Source organism: Phodopus roborovskii, unplaced genomic scaffold (genome assembly GCF_943737965.1).
Source record: "Phodopus roborovskii unplaced genomic scaffold, PHOROB, whole genome shotgun sequence".
Taxonomy (NCBI): domain Eukaryota; kingdom Metazoa; phylum Chordata; class Mammalia; order Rodentia; family Cricetidae; genus Phodopus; species Phodopus roborovskii.
The window spans coordinates 54,049,092-54,073,782 of NW_026126418.1; the positions used below are offsets into that span (position 1 = coordinate 54,049,092).

At 41.6% G+C, this 24,691-nt stretch overlaps 1 pseudogene; it reads right to left on the reverse strand.

Annotated features, from left to right (window-relative positions):
* Positions 1-345: 345 nt before the first annotated feature.
* LOC127222539 (myosin light polypeptide 6-like) lies at positions 346-828 on the reverse strand (annotated as a pseudogene).
* Between the last annotated feature and the right edge of the window lie 23,863 nt (positions 829-24,691).

Genomic DNA, 24,691 nt, shown 5'->3' on the forward strand with positions numbered 1-24,691 from the left:
AGTGAGAAACTCTGATACAGAGAAACCCTGTCTCAAAAAACAAAATAAAAATTTTTAAAAAAAGAGAGAAAGGAAAGAAAAAATACCAATAAAAAAATTGAGAGACTGGATTCCAGGAATCAACAAGCTGAAGTTGTTACTTCAGCTGACTACTGTACAAGTCTCCCCTCCACCCTGGAGAACTACAGTCTTGCTTTTCGTGAAGGCTGATTTTTTTTTTTTTTTTTTTTTTTTTTAGGGCAAAGAGAGAACACTTTATTTAGTGAGGGCAAACATCATCATCCAGATGGGCAAGGTGCTGTGATAAGGGAGCCTAGGAGGGGCCACATAGACATCTCACTCTGGGCAAGTCCTCAGCCATTCAGCACCATCCGGACGAGCTCTTCGTAGTTGATGCAACCGTTGCTGTCCTCGTGCCCAGCCACCAGCATCTCTACCTCTTCCTCTGTCATCTTCTCCCCCAGTGTGACGAGGACATGGTGGATCTCTGCACCCATAGACAGTACCATTCACTTCCTTGTCAAACACGCGGAGGCCTTCAACGTAATCCTCGTAAGTCCCCTGGTCCTTGTTCTTGGCCACCGTCTGCAGCATGGGCAGGAAGTGCTCAAAGTCCAGAACTTTCACGTTCATCTCGTCACTCTTGGGGTTCCCCAGGACCTTGAGCACCTCGGCATTGGTTGGGTTCTGGCCCAGAGCCCTCATCACGTCCCCACACTGGCTGTACAGGATCTTGCCATCACCGGTTCGGTCAAACAGCTGGAAAGCCTCCTTGAATTCTGCGGTCTGGTCCTCGGTGAAGTCACACATCTCGGCTGCTTTGCTCTGCTCTGCAGGACTTGCCCCGGCAGTCGCTCCAAGGCTGATTATGACAGATTCTTCAGTCATGGAGATGTGATTTCTCTCCAATGGTGATTTGTTTAGTGGTGCATATGTGACTAAGCTGTGACTTCTGTTCTAGATACAGAAATAGATTATTAAAGAGATTGTTCCCTTTTGTGTTCATCTATTGTGGAGTGGGGATGCAACCTTCAGTCAATGGGAAGGTAGGGGGGAAAGCCAACTTCCTATGGGGCTCTGAGCAGAAAAGTAGAGAGTGTATGTCGGTGATATCATTACACCACCACCTAAACTCTGAACATGCCTTTCTCCAGTAAAAGTAATTTAAACCACAGTTATAACTTCCTTTCATTCAAAGTCCCAAAGCTTTCAGTTCAATACATGGAAGGAAATATATTACAAGTCAGCTGTCCTTTCCAAGATCCCCTGGTTGTAACTTGTAATCAACACCTACTTATAGAGACTATTCTGCTTCCAAATCTCATAAGCACAGAGATCAATATAAGAGACTAAGAAGATAAGAAATGGGGATTCCTTAACTACTGTAGTAGTGTCACCCATGGGCAGACCTCACTTTGAGGTCCTCTAGTTACAACACCACAGGGACCTTTTTAGGGCTATTTTTGAAGTTATTTCATCCTGAATCATTCAGAAATCTTACCAGAAATGGTGTTTGGGAAGTTGGTTCACAGCTGAAAAAATGGCGAAGACATAAAGGAATGGTGAAGATGGCAATGGATGCTGTCACACACAAAGACTTCGTCCCCTGTTTTCCCCCATGACAAGCTTTTCCAGACCTCATGTAGAAAGACTGGACCTGGAGCACAAGGAATAGGACTCAGAAGGGTGTGCTGACAGTCCTATGATCATCTCCTCACGGTACAGTTCCTGGCTCATCTCTATGGAGCCTTTTAACTTGTCTGATGCTAATGTCTTCCCATACTCCAAAGGCTCTGAGCTGCAGAGGGCTCCGCTGCCAGGCTGATACCTAAGAGAGACAATGGCCATAGTGAGAAGGCACATTCAGGGCCTCAGCACTGGGAAATGGCTGAGAGTGCTAGGAAGTCTATGCATAGCTTCCGATGCTGCTGAGAGCATATCAAGTCTTCCTTTCTCCTTTTGCTGAAAACTCCCATGGAACTGAAAGAAAGCTCTGTCTGGTTTATTTCAAAGGGGAGTTTGTAAAAAGAAAATGCTGAACATTATCCAAGTAGCTCCTTATTGGGTAATTTTCAGAGCTAAATATCTCAATTGCTCAAATATATTTCTTTTTCATATTACTCAAAGGGAATGGGAATGGGGATTGACATCAGAAGCATTTTCTTTTACACATATTCTCTCTCTATCTCTCTCCCTCTGTGTGTGTGAGAGAGAGAGAGAGTGAGAGGGACAGAGAGAGACAGAGACAGAGAGAGACTTTAGCATTTTTAGAAACTATTTTTAAGAAGCAAACTGCTACCTAATAAATGTTTAAGTCAATTTCAGAAAGGAAGTGTATTTCTGCACAATATTCTTATTATTTGGGATCAATGAACTCTGAGTTTTTAAGCTGTTACAGACTCAGCCTGTTTTCATGTTCAGTTGCCAGGTGAAAATTTAGAAAGAACATGACAGGGCTCCTCTAGGGTCAGGACCCTTATTTCTACAAGCGCTGCGTAAAGGAATATGGGCACCACCTCGCCGCCTTCACATCTAGGAAGCAGGTACAATGACGGAAGTGATTGTGCTTAAGCTCTAGTCCTGTTTAATTATATTACTCAAAATAAGGCTGAATAATTTTATGGACAGAGAGACATTCAAGTTACCTCACAAGTGTGGGAAGTAGCAATTCTTTTGCCTGTGTGGATGATTTAAAAAGAATCAAGGAACCCCAGAAAAAACACATATCCTAGCCACCAAGGGAATATGAACTTTATCAGAGTCGGGTGAAAGAGAAAGGAGTAACTGTGCAGATCCTGCCTTTAAGAATCACTCATCTGTTCTTCCTGGTCCCATTATTTCTGCTTCCTTGTAGCTTTTGCTTTGTCATCTCATAGTTTCTGTTTCCTTTCTGCTCTCATGTGGATACAGTGGCATCTTGTAATTCCTCTCAGTGCTCTGCTCCAGCTCCAGAGCCAGCTATCTTGCTTCCTCATTCTGGCTTCTAGGGAGAGTTTTATAGCCCAGTTCATCTTCTCCTGTAGCCCCTCTCTCCTTTGGTTTCACTTTCTATGGTTTTGGTTATTCATGGTTAACATCAGCCTGAGAAGTATTAAGTGGGAAATCCCATAAATAAATAACTTATAGATGTAAAAATTGTCAGCTGTTTTGAGTAGCATGATGGATCTCTTGTCATTCTGTTCCATCTCATGGAGGACAGGAATCATCCTTGTTTCCCAGTTTATACACCCTGTGTTTCCTACCTGCCTATTTGCCATTTACTGGTCACCTTAGTTGAAAGACGATGCGGCTCTCAGTGTTTGTGTTGAGGTACGCCTTGTCTTCATTGATGTTCCTAGAGCACAGGTGTAGTGATAACAGCAGAAACAAGCCACGCTGTCTTCCTAAAGTAATAAGAGGAGACACTTGACTTAATAAGGAAACAAAATGTGTGGTATATGTGCTGCTGTTACTGAGACTGGTTGTGGTAAGAACAAGTCTATGGAATCATGAAGAGGAATTTACTGGTTTTCATGTCTTATTCCAGACTGCAAATGTTTCAGGAGTGACATGTAGTAAGTGCTTAGTTATAGGGATCTCTAGACCAGGCATTCCCAGGGGCTTACAATACCCCTTCTCAAGGAAAGGAAAGATTCTGTTGCCTGACATCCTGAGGGTTGATAGTTGTAATTGCAGGCCAGTATAATCTAGGAAGTTCATTGTGTGGCTCAAATCGTGGCAGTACTGGATTGTCTCCTGCTTAGGAGCAGCGGCTAGTGGTATGTACAAGTGGTTGATATGTTTACTAAAATGTGTGAGGATGTAGTCCAAGTACCCTCAAACCAAATTTTCAGGATTTTTTTCTAACTTTGTGTGTGTGTGTGTGTGCGTGTGTGCTTGATTTTGAAAATGAATACTTAGGCAGAAACAACACAGTAGTACAATATCTTAGTTGGAACCCTACCCCCTTATTGAGCCTTTTAGAGCATGTAATACAAAGGGCTCACTGAGCCACTTGTCCCCTTCCCAGTTGCCTATAGCTTTATTTCCTTAGTTCTTATATCTAAAATGGCACAATTTCTTCTATAACCTATTGCCCCCACCAACTGTAAGCCCCTGAAAGACAGGGACTTAAGCTTGTTTGGTCCAAGTCACTGTCTCAATTCTCAGCACACTATACAGTGCCTGGCTCACAATAACACTTGTTGAATGAATTAACCAGTAACTGGGATTTGGGAGTGAAAAAAGAGGAAACACTAAAGTGGAGTCTCCGACCTCCATGAAGCAGGGGAACAGTTTGGTTCTCGTTGGAAGTGCATATTCCTTGCAAATATTCTCACTGAGGAATTCTGGGAAAGAGCCCAGGATTCCCCATCATGGATGATCACTCAGAGCAATTCTGATGTGTGTGTGTGCTTGGAGGATAACAGTTTGATAAACATTGCTGTAGCTGAACTTCAGAAATCTTCCATTGGAGATTCCCTACCCAATCAACACAAGTGCAAGCACGAGACTACAAAGGGTCTTGCACTTGGAAGGCTGGAACTAGCCCCATTTGTCAAGGACTGTTATGACTGATGGTCCCTCATGTAGTCTGTTGCCTCCAACTAGATCAGAAGGACCTGGTCAAATAAAAGGTATTAAATCCAGTTCAAGCTCTGGCTCAGAATCCCTTTCAATGAGGGGCTTCTGAAGTGGCAACACCCACAGCAGAAAAAAAATCAGGACTTCCAATTAGAATCCATAGTTTTTCCTTCACCATAACTAACATCCTCACATACTTCTGAAAGCTGATTAACAGGGCATCATGGATTACCTTAGAGAAGAGAAAACAGTTGTTTTAGGTAATCTTCACAAGGAGTCATTCTTTCTATTCCCACTTAATGGATGTAGCACAGAGAAGTTAGACGACACCCCTAAGGTGGTACAATGAGGAGCCCACAGACCTGAGAAGTTATGTGTTGATTTTTCTGCAAAAGAGCATTCTTAGTGTGGGTGATGTCCTCTGAACACTCAAGCCACATAATAAAAGCTGCTCAAAGCAGAGTTTCCAGTACACGCAGCCCAATGAAGTATCTTTTGTACAAGCCTGTTGTGTTTGCATCCTTGCGCAGTCATAAGGCTCTGGTACTTGTCAGTCACTGAACACTGCTGTGGAAGCACCAGGCATGCCATAATGCTATAGGAGGAAGATTCTGAACTTCCAACCCCTGGTTGGCTGGTGCCATTGCTTTGGGCCTGAGGTATGGCAGAATATCATGGCAAACGGGGTATGGAAAAGCACAGCAACCAAGAAACAGAGAGATACCAGGAGAAAAGGGTGCTGGGAGAGAAAAATACCCTTGCAGGGCCTAAACCCAGTGAGCGATTTCCTCTGAGATGGTCTTGCCTCCTGCTGTCTATCATCTCCTCATACTGCCATCAAATTATGAAACCAAGGTTCTCCATCAGCAGAGCAGCCCACTAACGAGGGTAGAACCTGTGATCTAGGCACTGCTAGAAGCCCCTCAGCAAACAAAATCTTTCACACTGTGAGCTGACAGAAATATTTTTTTTTTCTTTTAAAGTTGATTTCCTCCAGCTTTTTTGTCATACCAACAAAAAAGGTAACAAACCCTACCATCACTATCTGGTATCTCTATTTAACAGCAGACAGGATGAATGCTATAATTGGAATTTAAGTCCCCTGGAATTCATTTGTTAGAAATTTAACCTCCTAACACATATGTTGATGACATTTGCAGTATTTAGAGGTCGGGTCCTTGCAAGGCGATTGTTAAGAGATTGCAAGAGAGGAACTTCAGCAATGTTGGTATTATTTTTATAACCAGGAGAAAAATGCAAGCCAAAGCTGTTTTTCTTTTTTCCTTTTTTTATTTAAATTTGAAACAAGCTTGTTTTACATATCAATCCCAGTTCCCACACCCACCCATCCTCCCCTATCACCCCACACCAAACCCCAGCTCTTTCAGCTCCCCAGGGAAGGTGAGGCCTTCCATGGGGAGTCTTCAAGATCTGTCATATCATTTGAGGGAGGGCCCAGGCCCTCCCCCATGTGTCTAGGCTGAGAGAGTATCCCTCTATGTGGGATAATCTCTAGGGATAAATACTGATCCATTACCAGAAAGCCAGAGCTCTTAATCTGCCTTGCCATGTCAGGCCCTGCATGTTGTGATCCAGCAAGAAGTCCCTCCCTTAGGAAATGCTGGCTCTGTGTTCTCAGACTTCTGACCCTCAGGAACTGGGGGCCAATTAAACCATTTTAAAATATTTCCCTGTCTGGGGTTGTTGTAATACTCTGACCTTCTGGCAGTTTTTCTTAGCTTACCATGTTCTTTGACTCCTTTGTGTCAGTAAATATTTATCAATTTGTTTTTCAGGTATTAAAAGAACAAAAGCAAAAACAAAGCCTTTGATGACCTTTGCCAATTTCTCTGTGTGAAAGGTGTGGAAGGTTCCCCATGACTGGTTTCAAGTTATTAACATTATATCCATGAATGTGGCCTTGGGAGGAGAGCCGGACTACCATCTTCTGAAGTCTATAAAAGCAGATTCTATCACACCACACCACCTCTGGGGTCTTCACTGTTTTTTTTTTTTTTTTTTTTTTTTTTTTTTAACTATTTAGTTTTATTTTTATGTGTGTTTGTGTTTTGCCTGAATGTATGTCTGAGTGAGGGTGTCAGATCTTGGAGTTACAGACAGTTGTTAGCTGCCACACGGTGCTAGGAACAGAACCCAATTCCTCTAGAAAAGCAGTAAGTGCTCATAACCACTGAACCATCTCTCCAGCCCCTCATTGTTTTCTTATATTAGAATGATGCCCACATCTCCACTGCCTCATGAGCACTTCTAAGCTAATTCCCTTAGGTCTTCCATCTGAAGTTCAGATATTGTCACCATGCCTGGGAGCAGTGTTAGTCCTACCAGCTTCTAAGACCCCTGTGTTTCCCTCTGGTACAGAAGCATCCACTGAACCTTGTGTACCACTTAGAACATAGTACATAGTAAGTCACCCTGTTTATTGGATAGATGAAAGAGTGCATGTGTGCATGCCTTATGTCTCACGAAAGAAGCTCTTGTGAGCAGCTGTCTCCCCAGTATGAAGCCAGGCAGAACATATTCACTAAAGATGTAAATGATGCATCTGGGAACGACTTCCCAAGGGTAGAGATACTGCTCAGTCTCATCTCGAGGGGCTGTGCTGAAGCAATCGGTAATTCATGTCTTCTCTATTCTGTGCCAGTTTTTCTTACTTGTGAAGACCCCGGGAGGCATTTGTAAGTAGAGAGAACCTGTTCCCGGTGAAGGGTGTCTGTGCAAGCTGAATACTTTGCTTACCTTTGTCTGTGAGAATGGGGACAAGAAAGCCATCAGGATGCTGTGGCAAGGACTGATGGGATAGTAGGATGGTGGGATGGTGGTGTGAGGAAGCTGGGCCGAGTGACAATAGGGAGAGTTGAGAATTACTAACTCATTCCCTGAATATTTGGGGGGCTTGGAGGTGGGGAACATTCTATACTTAAAAAGTATTTTCAAAGTTGGCATAATCCTTTACCCTTTTAAAAAGAAAATTACACGTAGCAATAGATCATTTTGATTCTCTGTAATAAAAAACAGACATGAAAAGTGACGAGCTCCTTAAAGTAGGGTTTGTTTCTACATATACTAGATGCACAATATAGGGCAGGCATGTTGGCCCAGTGGATCAGGTACTTGCCATAAGACCTCACGACCCAAGATCCAATCTGGGGACTAACACGGTGAAAGGAAAGAACTGATTCCCAAAGGCTGTTCTCTGACCTCATGTTTACCCTGTGGCCTACTCATGTCCACCCATCAGTTCAAAATAAATCAATACACGTAAAATAAAAATAAAATTGAAGTTAAAAATGAAAACTTCTTAGCCTCATGAACACCTATGGGAAAGATCCAAGTGTTCATGGCCTCGTCCTCTCTTGTACCCTCACCAGAAAGGGGCAGTCAGTGCTGCCATGCATGCCTGGCATATATGATTGTGCATCAACACAGACAGGGAGTACAGTGCTGATGGATGGGTGGCTCCGCCTTTTTAGCTTCTGATGTCAGATGAAGGGATCGGGCACTCTGGCTTCCTCAGTCTGATGCTGTGCTCCATGGCATGTATGCTATTAAGGGGCTTTCTCTTCCTTCTTTGTTTTGGTGACTCCTCACATTCTCTCCCAGTTTCCAAAGCATTTGGATGCAAGATACAAGTTTTCAGAGCCAGTCATGTAGTTGGAGCCAAGAAAACAGAAGTCTCAGTCTTTGTCTTTAAGAACTTTATGGGCAAAGTAAGTGGCTTTTTGTTTGTTTGTTTGTTTGTTTGGCTGGTTGGTTTTGTTTTGTTTTTTAACAGATCTTGCCTCAAGTTTATTTGTAAAAACAGCATAGGGCACAGGTCATCTGCAGAGTGTGTAGATGTGTCACACCAGTCCATCTGTCTTCACAGTGGCAGAAACCTTTTCTATGAGGCCTTGGCACCTTTGGGTGCCTGAGCTGGAGCTGCAGCCTGGGCCTTAGATGGAGCCGAGGCCTCTGCCTTGGTTTGAACCTTGGGCTTTGGTTGGCAGAGCCTATGACCCTTGGCCATGTATTTTGTTTTTTAATATGGGTCCCTGATCCTCATGGTTATGGATGTACCTCATGTGGACTGAGTATAAGATTTCAGCTATCTCAGGAGAGGGCCCACAGTATCCACTGGCCTCAAAAAGGTTTCCCAAACCTACAATGCTCAGAGGCCTATTCTTAACAGAATCGGATTGTAATGGAAATATTAGGAAGGTCTACAGTCTACTCTCTGTCTCTCTCTGAGACAGGGTCCAGAACTTACTATGTAGACCAGGCAGAGTTTGAATTCACCCAGCTCCACTTGCTTCTGCCTGGGTTAAAAGCTGTGTGCCACCACAACTAGCATGAGGCAAGTCCATGCACAACCATCATGGTGAGAAATCTCACAGCTGCTGTCCTGAAGGAGCAAGCAGATGAGCTTGGCCTCAGGCAGGCGAATTATGAATCCTGAGTCCCTAGAGCCCATAGAAGAGCTTGAACAAATGGGGTGAAACTTTGACCACGGCTGCCCACTTTACTTTTACATGGACAATGTACAGAGTGCTTGAAAAGTTGGGCAGCATAGACAAACTAATTCTAAACTTCTTTTCCAACAGTGTTTTTATTCAATCTTTTCAAATTAGATGAAAGATTTCTCAATTTAAACCAAGTCCAGTTGTCCACCTGAGAAAAGTAGTTAGTGCTCTCTTTGTTTCTAGACTTTTGGGACCACCTTTAGTGTACTGACAAGGGAAAGACTTTTATTTGAAATACTGTCTGGGAACCGAAGAAAAGATTCTTGAGCATATTACTTGAAAACAGAATAGCATGGTGCTTAAACAGGTTTATCTCCTCAGACTGTTCAGTATCCCCTGTCTATGGGTTGTTGACACACTGTTTATTTTTAGTAAAAGACAAGTTTTGTGAATCCCAAAAAGACAAGCTAGCTTCTCAGTGAAGGGCTTGTGTTTCTACACTACTCTATGCTCTATCAGCCACTAGGCACCAGTGGTCAGGTGTACAGCCGCCTGTTCATTTGCCCCTGTATCGACCCATTTCTTTCAACTCCAGTGTTGGCAAGATACCTAGCACGTCCCTGTGTGGTCTCCTCCATGGCAGCTGACTATCTAGATCTGAAGGATAGCTCTGCCCTTCAGAGATGAGCACAGTCAGTCTATTCCCATGAACCTGGTTTTGTGAGAATGTTGGCTACAAAGTAAGAAGCCTGGAGGAGTGTGGTACTTTCCCAGGAAGTCAGCAGGCCCTGCAATACATTTCCAGTGCTCTGTGCTAAGCATCAGGTGGTGGTGGCTTAGCTAATAGACTGTTACCCTCCTGGTTCCTGTTCAGTGTCACATCACATCACATCATGTTACATCACAATGTCCACTACTGTGAGAGCGGGGGTGGGCAACTAAACAAAGTCCCAAGGGAACATGTGCTGTTGACATGGGTGAGTCCATGTCATGGACTTCAGCCCCAGTTCCTTGGAAATAGCAAGCTTTCCCTGTGTCCCCAGAGTGAGGCTCGGAGGGGATAGCAAAGCTTCCCCTGGCCTACGTGTTTCAGCTTACACTTCTGTGTTATATAGTTCATCACTGAGGGAAGTCAGGACCGGAATCAAGGCAGCAACATGGAGACAGGAACTGAAGCAGAGGCCACAGAGGAACACTATTTACCACAGGGTTATTTTTATAAAACAGCAGTACATAAGAAACAAACATACACAGCTCATTTCTCATGGCTTGCTCAGACTGCTCTCTTATAACACCCAGGACTACCTGTCCAGGTAGTCCCCATAAGACAGTTAAGAGAACGCTCTACAAACTAGCTTAGAGGACAATCTGATGGAGGCAGTTTCTCAAACAAGAGTCCTGCTTCCCGGATAATGTTTAGGTTTGTGTCAAGTGTACAAAAATAACCAGCACATATGAATATATGTAACCAATTGTACATGTGGGTACATGTAGCAATGAAGACAAGAAAGGGTAGCTTTGTGTGATAAGAGAATGGGTTTCAGGTAAAGGACACATCAATCATAAAGAGGCTATAAAGTTAGCTGTTTTTCTAGTTTAACTCAGACATGGATTTTTTCTTCTTTTTTTCCATTTTCTTTTGTGGTGGTGGGTAAGTGAATTAAAATATAATTGATAGTGAAAGTCCACAATGCAAAGCGAAGTTCTGTGGCTTCTGAATGGTTATTCTGAGGGCTTGGCTGTTTGACAGCACTTAAGGGAGCTTTCTGAGTATTAGAAGTCATGCTTAGGGTGGTATGTAAATGGAATATAGTCACTCATCAAACAATAAAACAGGGCACTTAAAATCTATATTTAATCTCACATACCTGTATTTTAAAACACATGTATTTTTTTCTTCAAGATTCTGGTTCAGAATGCATTCTCCTCTTTCCTTCTCCTCCTCCTTCTTTTTCAAGACAGGGTTTCTCTGTGTAGTCTTGGCTGCCCTGGATCTCACTCTGTAGATTGAGCTGGCCTCCATCTCACAGGGATCCACCTGTTTCTTCCTCCCTTGCACTAAGGTTACAAGTGTATGCAGGCATGCTTAGCTTTTTATATGGGTACTGTTGATGAAATGCATGTGGCCATGCTTGCAATCCAAGCACTCTACCAGCTGAGCCATCTCTCCAGCCCCAGTTCTTCACTCTTAGCCAACACCTGCTTTTCTAGTGCAGGAGTTACCCAAGAGCCACAGATCTTGTAAGAAGGAAAGATAAGGAGTTGGGGACATATGGTTTCTTCTGACTCAGTATAGCTTTTTCCCAAGGGATCAGAATTACAATTAGAACATCTTCACTCATTAATCAGCAAGTCAGCAGGCACTTCCAGTCAGCTAAATTAATAGAATATTTTTTGAGTAATTATTATTTATGTTAGCCAAAGAAATCATGAGACAACCATTCTTCCAAAAGGGTATAACATTTAATTAAAAGAAAACACCTGTGTATATAAGAAGTTGGGGCAATTTGATTGCAATATAAAAAGCATAAGCATCCATTCTATCCAATTTATTTTTTTTCCCAATCGTTTCCCAACAGCCTTGCTCCCTTATGTCCATGTGTCCTTTAGAACGATTTTCATTGAGTAGTTTGTGTTTGTGATGGCTGTTCCGAAGCTGTTTCTGCTGCCCATTTTCCTTTGATCTTTGGTTCCCCTTTCTCCATTTTTGTTACAGTTAATCATGAATTCATCAGATCTCTGAGTTAAGGATCAGGGCCGTGATACTCCACCCTCCAACTCCCTGATGTCTTGTCAGAGCCTATGTTCCAAGAACAATTGAAGACTTTATTCTGATCAAAAGCCCAGGCAGACAGATAAAAGACACCATCCTAATTCCCAGATGCTACTGCTTTTTGCTGAGCTTATTTCTCAGGATAATTTCTGCTAGCTACCTAAGTGTTAAGTTTTAATCTTAATGATCTCAGCCTATGATGTTCACAGAGATACATACTTTTGAAACCTTTCTAGCAATTTTTTACTTCCTCAATTCCAGGTCGTTTAAAAGAGTGCTTTTCTACTAATAATTCATGATCCAGAAAATATTTCTCTTTGGTGATAAGAATTTTTTCTTTTGTATAATGGAAGAGCAAAAAGCCCCAGACCAGAATGGCTTTTCAAAGCTTATTTTGTTGTTAAAGCAAATGGCCACTTAGGTAGACTATAAATCTAGGAACTTAAGCAAGATGTGGAAAATTTGGCAAAAAGCAACAAAGATGAAGGATGTGCAGGGGTTCTTTGTTCCAAAGGGAAGCGAGCTTCAGTAGCTAGTGTTGGCTGTCTGCCTAGCTCCAAGCAATGGAATCTGGTCTGGTAGTACAAGGAACAGAGTGATAGATCTTAACATAAGGAGGAAACAATTTTCTTACAACAAGAACTCCTTAAAGATAGAACAAACTGCTTGGGAGGATGTGCTAGCTTTCTGTGGCTGTGATAACAAATCATCATGAATTTAACATCGTAAACCAGCAGCCCTTTATTACTGTACATCTTGGGAGATCAAAAGTCCAGACATACTGAGTTCCACTAATCTGCTGATTTTCACAAGGATGAAACCGGGGTGCTGTCCAGCCTGTGTTACATCCTGGGATCTCTGAGGGACAAGGGAACATCCAGGCTCATCCAGTAGGCCAAGTTCAGTTCCTTACTCCCTCAATGGCTATGTCTTTTATTCACAGAGGATCCTGCATCCTTTCTTCAGCAATGGCAGACTGAGTCCTTCTCATCCTTAGATATGCCTAGTTTCCCTTTTTGCTTTTTTCTTAGACTTTAGCTATCTGCAGCTTCTGTTAAAGGTTTTTATGAAAGGGATGGACTGTACTCAAGTAGAGTGCTTGCTAAGCATGTTTAAGGCCATGTTTGATCATCCCTAGCATGGGTGTTTGTGTGTGTAAAGGCTCATATGAATTATTCTGGCCCCAGCTGGATGAGCATCTCTCAATTTTAGGTTCAGATGACAAGTTACCTTAATTATATATGCAGGATCCTTTTACGTCGCTATAGAGATTAGTGTGTGTCAACAGGGTGTAGCAATCTTATGAAGCATCTTCAGAATTCTGCCCACCACATGAACTCTCTATTATCAAAAACAAAGGTGTAGGAGAGAGGGGACTGGTAACAATGAGAGAAGTGTTAGCCTCTCTTCCACATAGAGTGGTACTGTGTAGGGAAATACAGAGCCCTATACATGTCTCACAATGGCAGGTGTTACTGGTATTTTGGTGCAAAGAGTTTAAGAATATTGTATTTATACAGTATATGAGGCAATTCTTTAAAGTGAAGACTTGTCTCCCCAAATTGCTAATAGAGCATCCACCAAGAGGCACTCAGCACAGACACCTGAGTATGTGCCTCACCATCAGCGCTGTATGCTGATACATGCAACCTCACAGAGACTCAATACCCTGCTGTCTCTCTCGCTTATGTCATCCTGCTTTCAATAAGATATTGTAGGAGGAAGGAACACAGAGCAACAACCAGTGTAACACAGTACAAGCAGATCCCCTCACTAGATTTAGCTCCTTCCAGAAACAGAAAAAGCAAATTGGTGATGTAGGCGCACAGGTGAGTCCTGAGCTGTGGATTCAGACTTGACTCTGGATAGGAAGCCTGGTAGCAATAATGCCTGGTCCTTGCTCTGCCTGTCATCTTAGTGTTAGGCTCTGTGGTGCTGAGATTTCCCCCAAAGTTAGAAGATACTTGTAATTAGTTCCAAAGGGCCACTGAAGGACATGCTTCCTCAAAGGGTTCTATGTAGAGGAAAGTTATTAAAGGTAGAGTCTACTGTAACAGTGGCAACTGCAGTGACAGGAGTGACTATTTGTCATTTTGGGCTATCCTACCATGTTCCACTGTGAAGTGTGAAGGGAAACAGGAAAACAGGAACACTTGATACAAATGAAGAGTGGATGTAAGATGGACAAACTGACAGAAAGAGGAGGCAGGAAGGAGGCCAGGAAGAGGGGGAAGGCGGGGGAGGGAGAGGGAGGGAGAGAGGGAGAGAACCATACTTGAGACTAACAAATAAAAGGAGGAGAAGATTGTATGAACCTTGACTTCTGAGTCCTGGTGGACTAGGAGTTAAGACTGGAGCAATGACAGTGGGACATAAGAAACCACGGGAAGTGTAACCTAGGGGGAGTGTTTGCAGGTGGGCACCACAGCACTGCTCTTAGACCTTTTCAGAATACATGGGCCTCTTCTCTGGATCTTCCCCATCTCCTTCACATCAAGTGAAGAGCCTTTTTTGTTCATTTTATGCATTAAGTTTATCTCAATAAGAATTTTTAAAGGTGATTTAGTGTGTGTGTGTGTGTGTGTGTGTGTGTGTGTGTGTGTGTGTGTGCACGTACCCTGTGTGCAGGTCCCCAAGGAGGACAAAGAGCATAATTAAATTCCATGAAACTGGGGTTATAGATTGTTGGAAGCTGCCCTTTGTGCGTGGTAGGAACAGATCATGGCTCCAGTGCTGGCTAGTTTTATGTCAACTTGACACAAGCTAAAGTCATCAGAGGGGAAGAAGCTTCCATTGGGTTATAGGCAAGCCTGTAGGGCATTTTGTTAAATGGTGATTGATGGGAGAGGACCCAGTCCATTGTGGTGGTGTCAGGTCCTGGGTTCTATAAGAAAACAGGTTGAACAAGCCAGAAGGAACAAGACAGTATGCAGCATTCCTCCATGGCCTCTGAATCAGCTTGTGCCTTCCGTTTCCTGCCTTGTTGAATTCCTGTCCTGACTTCTTTCAGTAATGGACAGTGATATGGACATGTAAGTCAAATAAACCCTTTCTACCTCAAGTTGTTTTGGTTATTGTGTTTCATTGCAGCAATAATAACCATAACTAAGATGGGTCCCCTAAAAGAGCAACAACTACTCTTAGCCCCCAAACCATCTCTCCAGCACTCAGTACAAATTATGAAGTGTTATTTATATTTTGTTGGAATAGATATGGCCTTGTTAGAGGAATTGTGTCACTATGAGGGTGGGCTTTGGGGTCTCATATATGCTCAAGTCATGCCCAGTGTCTCAGTTCACTTCCTGTTGCCTTCAGATCAAGATGTAAAATTCTCAGCCCCATCTCCAGCACCATGTTTGCCTGCATGCTACCATGTCCCATCATAATGATAATGAACTAAATCTCTGAACTATAAGCCACCCCAATTAAATGTTTTTCTTTATAAGAGTTGCCATGGTTGTAAGGATTCAGGCATTATGCTGGCTTGCCCCTTTCAGCAGGCAGAATGCACTAAGGCAGCACTTTGGTCAGCCCCAGGGTTCCATGATTGCATAGTCTGCACATAGGTGGAAAGGACCCCTTTAAAAGAAAGAGCCCCCACCCACTTATGCTCTCTTTCCCCACTCCTCTTTTTCCTGCCCTCTTCTCCACATTTCCCCTAGGACGGACAGAACTTTTGCTGTCTCCTTCTTCTCTTCTGTCCTCTTTCTGTGGTTCTTTACCTCTTTTCTCTTTCCTTCCTCCTCCCTCCCCTTTCTAATAAAACTTCCCACTTAAGCTCTTTCTACCTGGTGTGTTTGTTCCATACCCCCCCCCTCATACACACCCACCTTGGTCACCCTCATCTGCCAAGGAATCTGCCTAGGTTCTCCTCAAGCCTTTATCATAACAATGGTCATGGTATCTCATCACAGTAATAGAAACCCTAAGGCAAGGTGTCATCAGAACTTCCTCCCTTTCATGCCTGCCTGCTCTTCTCCAGAGAGCTAGAACACCTCTGTAGAGAAGTGAACTTAGCAAGGAACAGAGGCTCTTGTCAATGGCTATACCTTATTCTTTATACCTTGGCCACTTGTGGGTCTCTGTGCTAATCACCATCTACTGTAAATAGAAAATAAGGGCTAAGAGTGTGTTGATCTAGCACATAACATTTAACATCCCTAACACGACCAGTAGTCTCCTCTGGTAAACATGCCTTATTCCATGCCTTCTTTTCTTAGTAAAGATACACTTAGTATACAACATGTGTGGTGTACACAATCAGTAAAGGCCATGTGTTGAACGTTTGTCCTATAGAAAGTAACACTATTAGGAGGTGTGTTTGTTGGAAGATATGTGTCACTGTAGAAGCAGGCTTTGCAGTCTAATATGCTCAAGCTATGCCCAGCATGACACACAGTCTCCTTCTGCTGCCTTCAGGTCAAAATGTAGAACTCTAAGCTCCTCCTCCAGCACCATGCCTGCCTGGTTGCCACCATACTTCTCACCATGACGATAATGGACTAAAACCTAAGCCATCCCCATTTGAATGTTTTCCTTTGTAAGAGCCGCTGTGGTCATGGAGTCTCTTCACAGCAATAGAAACCCTAACTAAGACGGTCACCTAGTCATGTTTCTAGTCTCCTTTTATTTTTTTTTTTATGAGCATACTCCCCAATAATCTTTTGCATTCCTAGTTTTATCTCACTGTCTGTGTCCCCAGAGACAAAAACAAACCCAAGTACTGCTGTAATAAGTCCTTTGCATACATTAGCTAAAGGTGTAGCTTTTCTAGACTTTAAAAATCTAAAATCCCAGTAGCATGAGTAAGTTAATTAATCCTTACTTTTATTTAAAATATCACTCTCACTTCTTAAGGTCCTTAAACTCAAATCACTTTAAAACAATTTATTTTTCTCTTTTTGGAAATAAAAATAAACCATTGTTGGTCTCCCTGGCCTTCTGTTTCCTGTCTTCATTCTACCCACTTCTAAGTCCAGCTGAGCCCACTTTCTCCCCAGACCGTGTGCAGCCTGACTTCCCTCCATCCCTTGGAGCTCTCGACAGCCTGCTCTACTCTCCAATTATCTCCTTTCTTTGCTCTCTCCCAACCCCATGTCTAGTTATTGCTCCTGGATTTTCCTTACCATTTTCTTTCTTTTAAATCCTTTCCAGGATCTTCCCAAAGATACAATGCTTCACCCTCTTCACTGCTGTCCCTGAGCACCATCTCCAGTGGATTCCCATGGCCTCTGTTAGTACCTGAAGATGTCTAATGATCGTGTGTTCTCTGTAACTTCTGTACACTTCAGAAGAGGCTCTGTAAAGAGAAGCCTGATGTGAAAGCTGCAAGAAATACTGGGATCTGCTGGCTTAAGATTAAAAACACTGGCAAACAACTAAAGAATGCCAAGAAACTTGATATCAAGCATACTTAATCATCAAGTGAGAGGCACCTAAACATTTGGCATGAATTTCCTTGTAAAACCTGACCAAAGTTTTAAAAAAGATTCTGAACACACAGAAATGGAGCCAAAGTGGACTTCCTTGTCTCACAGTCTCATGCAGGCCATGGTGCAGAGAATTTGTGGCAGTCAGGATTGAGCACAGCATGGCAGATTCCCAGTGTGATACCCAGAGGCTGTCTCCAAGTTCACAGAATGCTGCATGACAAATTTAGCTTTTTACTCATACAGACAAAAAGGTTTATGGGCAGTGTGCTACAAACTGCTTTATGGTGGCATAGACCAGAGTTGAGGTGGTGAACACAGCTTCCAGAGCTAGTGGGAAACATATTCCCACCAAGTTGGAAAGCCTAACTGGTTGGAGCCAGCAGCCAAAACCTCCACTTTAATCCTAGTCATGCTGTTTAGCAAATTAAAGACTCATGTGGTCAGGAAAAGATAGAGATATACAGTGAAGACTGATTCAGATGAGGAAAAACCTCTAAACTGTTTATAGTGTTCTAAAAATACATGTAGGCTTGGGAGAGAAAAGAAAATGGATAAAGAAAGTCCTTTAAAACGAAACAGAATAGTTCAGCAGTGGCGGCAGATGACTTTAATCCCAGCACTCAGGAGGCAGAGGCAGCCAGATCTCTGTGACTTCAAGGCCAGCCTGGTCTACAAACTGAGTTCCAGGACAGCCAAAAATACACAGAGAAACCCTGTCTCGATAAACCAAAGAATAAAAAATAAAAGAAATATAGTAATTAAAAAGGCCATGTAAAGAGGAAAATACACAGAGAGTTTGGATACTATAAGTTATTGTGTTGTCTTTAAATTGTTTGCTGAGAAAAAGTAACAATTGCTAAAGACATTTGATTATAAATGCTGCTGGATTAATCCAGCCTATACATTTTGAAAATATTTGACTTCAAAATTTAAGTCTAAGGACATGTTACTTTGGAAAAGAGGTTCTGCTTTTGTTTCCACCGAAGATGAAAAGCTATGGATTCCTTCTAGATTAATATGGTTTAATTGAACAGGACCCCCTGAAGCAGTGCCCAGGTAATCCAACATCCAAAACAGTTGAGACCATGCAGCTTCACAGGTCACTACAGCCAGGATTTGGTCAGGGTTCTGAGTTTCTCAGGATTGGCAGTGACAATGCCCCCAAACAGCAGGAATCGATTTGGAGAGAACTATGCTTACATTCCCAAGGATTGTCTATAAATGTTTGTTTTCATTTAAATGGGATTTGTTATAAATGGTCAATGATCACAGTAGATCACTTTCTAAAGAAAAAATATGATAAAGAAGTGAATACTTTGCATTGGTCTAGATTTGGTTTATTGATATAAATTTGAGATTAATTTTGTTTATACAGCTCTTTTACAAATATAATGTATAATTAAATGCAGATTATAGATAATCACCTATGATAATCAAAGCTTATAGTTATGTTAGTTAGGCTATCTAGATATACAGAGACACATTTCAAATGGATAAGCATTCTTCAAAACCTTTCAAAGACCTATAGAATATGGCATTTAAAATGGATTCTTAGGGGTTTTTATGACGAGATACGACTGCTCCTAGAAGCATCGATTAAGTCAGAGAGGAGGATAGGCATTGAAGAAACTCATGGCAGAAATAGCCAAGATGAAAACTACTCTTGCCTGGACAGTCTGACAGCACACTATCAAAACTGGACAAGCAGGTTACAAAGGAAAGTGATTGCTGAACTTACCTAGGGACAGGGTGGTCCTCCAAGGTTCTGTTAGACATTCAGGGCCTATAAGAGGGATGCCCTAATGTTACAGAGGAACTCTGGGTGACTGTCCAGGCAGTGAGATGTTCCTGTCAATTCTAGAGTCTATATATTATCTTTCTAAGGTCTTTGATGGAGTTGAAGACAGATTGTTATGGTTATTGTTTTCCTTAGTTATGATGGAAGATAAGTTACTTATAAAACTTTAGACTCACAAAGACATGATCTATGACAGAATATTTTTAAATTTTGCCAAATGTTAATGGGTTAAATATTGTTACCTATAATTCTTACTTGATAACTGTTTTGTTAGATATACTTTTACTATCTTAAAGTTAAAATCTTTTTTATTTAGACAGAAAAGAGGAGATGATAGTATGCTGTGAATATATGTTTCTCTTACTGATTGATGAGCAAAGCTGTTTTGGTGAATGGACAGGTAGGAAGTATAGGTAGGGCTACCAGACTAGGAGGATTCTGGGAAGAGGAAGGCAGAAGGTGAATCATCATTGAGATGCCATGTAACTGCCAAGGAAGAAAGAGGCCCAGGCAACACTGGTAAGCCAAGACCATGTGGAGATACACAGATGAATAGATATGGGGTAATAATTAAGAAAGCGCTAGCCAATACGAAGCCTGAGCCATTGGCCAAACAGTTTATATTTAATATAAGTCTCGGTACATTTAGTTTATTTGGGACTAAATGGCTGTGGGACTGAGTGGGGCAGAAACTTTCATCTATAAGTGAGTGTTCTAGTTTTCTTTCTATTGCTGAAATAAACACCATGGCCAAAAGCAACTTGGGGAGGCCATGGAGGAGCATTGCTTAGTGGCTTGTCTCCCCTGTGTCTTAGGTATCTTTTTTATTGATGTGGCAAAGCAACATGGCCAAGGCAAATTATAAAAGAAACAATTTAATTTGGGGGCTTGTTTACAGTTTCAGAGAGCGAGTCCATGACCATCATGTCAGAGAGCATAGCAACAGTCAGACAGGTATGGTTCTGGAGCAGTAGTTGAGAGCTTATATATGATCAATAACCACTAGAAAGGTGGAGGGAGGGAAGGAAGTAGGGGTAGATGAGGAGGCAGGATGGGGACTGAGCTGGCATTGATTTCTGAAACCCCAAAGCTCATCCCTAATGACATACCTCCTCCAACATGACCACCTTTTAATCCTTCCCAGTTTCGCCAATTGGGGCACCAATTGGTGAACATATGAGGGGCAACATATGAGGAAATTGGGCCCACTCTCACTCAAACCACCACACTATGGCTTGCATATTGACCTCCTCCTACATAGCCTAGTACCAGCTACTACCTGCCCAGTGGTGGCACTACCCTCGGTGGGCTGGGTCCTCCCACACTAATGATCAATCAAGAAAATGCTGCTTAGACTGGCTCACAGGCCAAGCTGCTCAAGACAATTCCTCAATCACAGCTCCCTCTTACAATGGCTCTAGCTTGTATGAAATTTACAAGGGAAAAGAAAACCTAACAAGCACAGTGAGAAAAATATTTACCTTTCCTACTAAGTGAGGAGTGCTGCAAATTCATACAAACACCTAAAACAGTAAAACAGAGATAATCAGGAAAGATGTGTATGCTGTATAGGGTTAACAAGGCAAAAGCTCGCATGAATAAAAGCATATTGCTAAGAAAGTAAAGAGACAACTAACAGAGGGAAAAATATTTTCAAATCACATATCTGCTGAGGTCTTGGTATCCAGAACATACAGAGAATGTTTGCAATTCATCAGCAAAAGACAAGACAGGGTGCAAATGGACAAAACATTTTGATGCATATTCTTCAAAAGAAAAAATGGGTAAGAACAGCATGAAAAGCTGCTAAAATTCACTAGCTGTTAGAAAATGCAAATAAAAACTGAGCAACAATGAAAAAAAAAAAACTCCAGTGTCATGAGGACATGTAGAATTACAATTTCAAGTCATTAATGGTAAAGCAAATGGGATAATCTCTGTTTAAAGCAGTTGGCAATGTCTCAAAATGTCAAATGTGAAATTACTACATGACCCAGCTATTTCATCCTTCAAGAAAGTTGAATGCAGGGAATTTAGGTCAAGTGATAACATGTTTGCTTAGCATGCCCATATCCTTAGATCCGGTCCTATCCCTAGCATTCAGGAGGCAGTAGCAAGAGGATCAGAAGTTCAATGTCATCTTCAGCTATGTAAGGAGCCGGCTTAGAGGCCAGAGACCCAGTTACAAACAAACAAAAACTATATATACAAAAATCTGTCTCTCAATGTTTATAACAATTTCATTCACAATAGACAAATAGTAAAAACAACCCAAACATCCATTAATTGATGAATGAATAAATAAAATGTGGTTTACTTAAACAATGGATCATTTAAAATACATATTTTAAATTTAGTTTTTGAGAATTTCATGCATGCATGCAATGCATTTTGATCCTATTCTCCTTCTTTCCCTATTGTCTTCCTAGTCCCCAAAATACCCCCTTCCAATTTCATGTCTCTTTTTGGAATAACCTGATTCCAGTTTGTGCTGCCTGTCTACACATAGGCGTTGACCCATCTCTGGAGCCTAGGGACTATACCATTAAAACTGACTTGCTCTCCTAGAGGCCAGAGTCAATAGCTCTTCAACTGGTGGGGGGGGGTGCTTACCTACTCAGTGCCACAATCTTGACTGGTTTGATCTTGTTCAGCCACAAAAGTAGCGAAGAATTGATAGATGTTTCAGTTTGGTTGAAAATATGCTAAGTGGAAGACACCATTCATTCATAAAATCACATGGCATTTGATTTCAGTTATTGAAAATGTCCACATTCGTCGTTGTCAAGGACTAGAGTATGGGGGAAGGGTGGGGATGGTGACTGCTAATGGACATAAGATTTCTTTTTGAGGTGATACAAATTTCTGGATTAGAGATAATGATAATGATGGTACAAAGTTATGAACACAATAAAGCCAAGTTACATCTTCTTTTAAAAGTCTCCTCTCTCTCTCTCTCTCTCTCTCTCTCTCTCTCTCTCTCTCTCTCTCTCTCCCCCACCCCTCTTGCTTCTTTGTTTTTGAGGTAGACTCTTACTGTTCATCCAAGTCAGACTTGGAGCTCACTAGACTTCTCAGCTAGTTTGGACTCAGATTCTTCTGCCTTAATCTTTCATGTGCTGTGACCACAGGTATGTTCCACCATGCCTACCTAAGTTGTGTCTTAAAATGGTGATTTAATATAAAAGACTTATTATAAATAAATGTGGTAAATTATTCATTTATCTAATAAAACTGAGCTAGAAAATAAGGTAATAGATGATCAAACTTAATATTGAGCTTTGAATACTCTGATTGAACCAACAGCCCTGATTCATATTCCATTATTAGATTAGCAAATATTAAAATTTTATAACACATAGTATTTCATAGCTCCATGGAAACTCCTTTATCTAGTTTTGTTCAGAGGAATAAAGTATAGCATGTTTATAACTGTTTAAAAAACAACCCCATCTAAGCCAGGTGTTGCAACATCAGCCTTTAATTATAGCCCACCAAGACAGGGACAGGAGAACTGTGAGGTTAAGGATAGTCTGGGTTACATAACAAGTATAAAATAAAGTAAATAGTGAAAAATCAAATACATTTGTAAAATTAGATTTTAAAAAATAGGTGTTTAAGAAATGGCTTTGTCAATAAATTACATTTGCCACACAATCACGAGAACCCGAGTTCAGCCCCCAGTCCCCATGTAAAAAGCCAGACATGATGGTGAGTGTTTGTGGTCCTAGCACAATGGAAACAGAGATAGGCAGAGCTGTGGACCTGTGATCAAACAGTCTCTCTCTTCAAGTCTCCAAAGAAGAGCAAAGAACAAGGTTGATGTGCTGACTCCCAAGTAATGGCATATGAGGTTGTCCACCTCATACGCTCACACATATGTGCACTCCCAAACACACACACACACACACACACACACACACACACACACACACCCCAACAGTGAAGTAAAATAAATAACCTCTCTTCCAAAAGTTGAGTGCATGCTTTTAGTATTATACATATCTGTATAAAGGCTGTTAGCTACAGCATTGTTATCAAGACTTAAACTACTGTCCACAGCTGGATGGCCACACAAGGAACAATCCGTTACCATGATATAAGATATACTTACATGAGAAAATGCCTACAATATGTTTTTTAAATACATCACATCACAATTACAAATATATATGTCAAATGAATATGCATATTTACACATATACACCTATATTTTACAAGTATTATATTGATGGTACTTAAAATGTTTTTTTTTTTAAATTGAGCTATACATTTTCCCCACTCCCCTCCCATTGTCCCCTCTCCCATTTTACTCTCCCCCTGCTCCTCAAACTCCCAATTTACTCAGGATATCTTTTCTTTTTCTTCTTCCTAGGCACATCCATGTATGTCTCTCTTGGGATCTTCTATGTTACCTAGGTTCTCTGGGGTTGTCTTTAACTTTGTGTCTACTACCTACTTATGAGTCAGTACATATTATATTTGTCTTTCTAGGTCTGGGTTACCTCACTTAGGATGGCTTTTTCTTTTTTCATATTTATTTTTATATATATTTATTATTTTTCTTATTTTACATGTCAATCCCAGTTCCCTCTCCCACTCTCCCTCCCAACGCCTTCCCATCCCATTCCCTCCCTCACTCCACAGGGAGGGTGATGTCTTCAAGGAGGGATCATCAAAATCTGTCAAGTCACTTGGAGTAGGGACTAGGCCCTCCCTTCTTCCTCTAGGCTAAGGAGTATCCCTCCATGGGGAATGTGCTCCCAAAGTAGGATGGCTTTTTCTAGTTCTGTCCAATTGCCTGAAAATTTCAAGATGCCATTTTTTTTTTATTTTTACTGCTGAGTAGTACTCCATTGTGTAAATGTACCACATTTTCTTTATCTATTCTTTGGTTGAGGGATGTCTAGGTTACTTCCAGGTTCTGGATATTACAAATAATACTGCTACGAATATAGCTGAGCAAATGTCATTGTGGTGTGAGTGTGAATCCTTTGGATATATGTTCAAGAATGCTGTTGCTGGGTCTTGAGGTAGATCGATTCCCCATTTTCTGAGAAATTACCATACTGATTTCCAAAGTGGCTGTACATGTTTGCATTCCCACCAGCAATGGAGGAGTGTACCCTTTTCTCCACATCCTCTCTAGCATAAGCTGTCATCAGTGTTTTTGATTTTAGACATTCTGACAGTTGTAAGATAGAATTTCAGTCATTTTGATTCACATTTCTCTGATGAGTAAGGGTGGTGAGCATTTCCTTAAGTGTCTTTCCACCATTTCCTCTGTTGAGAGTTCTCTTTTTAGACATACATGTACCCAATTTTTTTTTTTATTGGATTATTTGGTCTTTTGATGTCCAGTTTCTTGAGTTCATTGTATATTTTGGAGATCAGCCCTCCATCAGCTGTGGGATTGGTGAAGATCTTTTCCCATTTTGTGGGCTGCCCTTTTATCTTGTTGACTGTCCTTTGCTTTACAGAAGCTTCTCGGATTTAGGTGGTCCCATTTATTCATTATTGCTCTCGGTATCTGTGCGACTAGTGTTTTATTTAGGAAGTGGTCTCCTGGGCCAATTCGTTCAAGGCAACTTCCCACTTTCTCTTCTATCAGGTTCAGTGTGGCTGGATTTATGTTGAGGTCTTTGATCCATTTGGACTTGAGTTT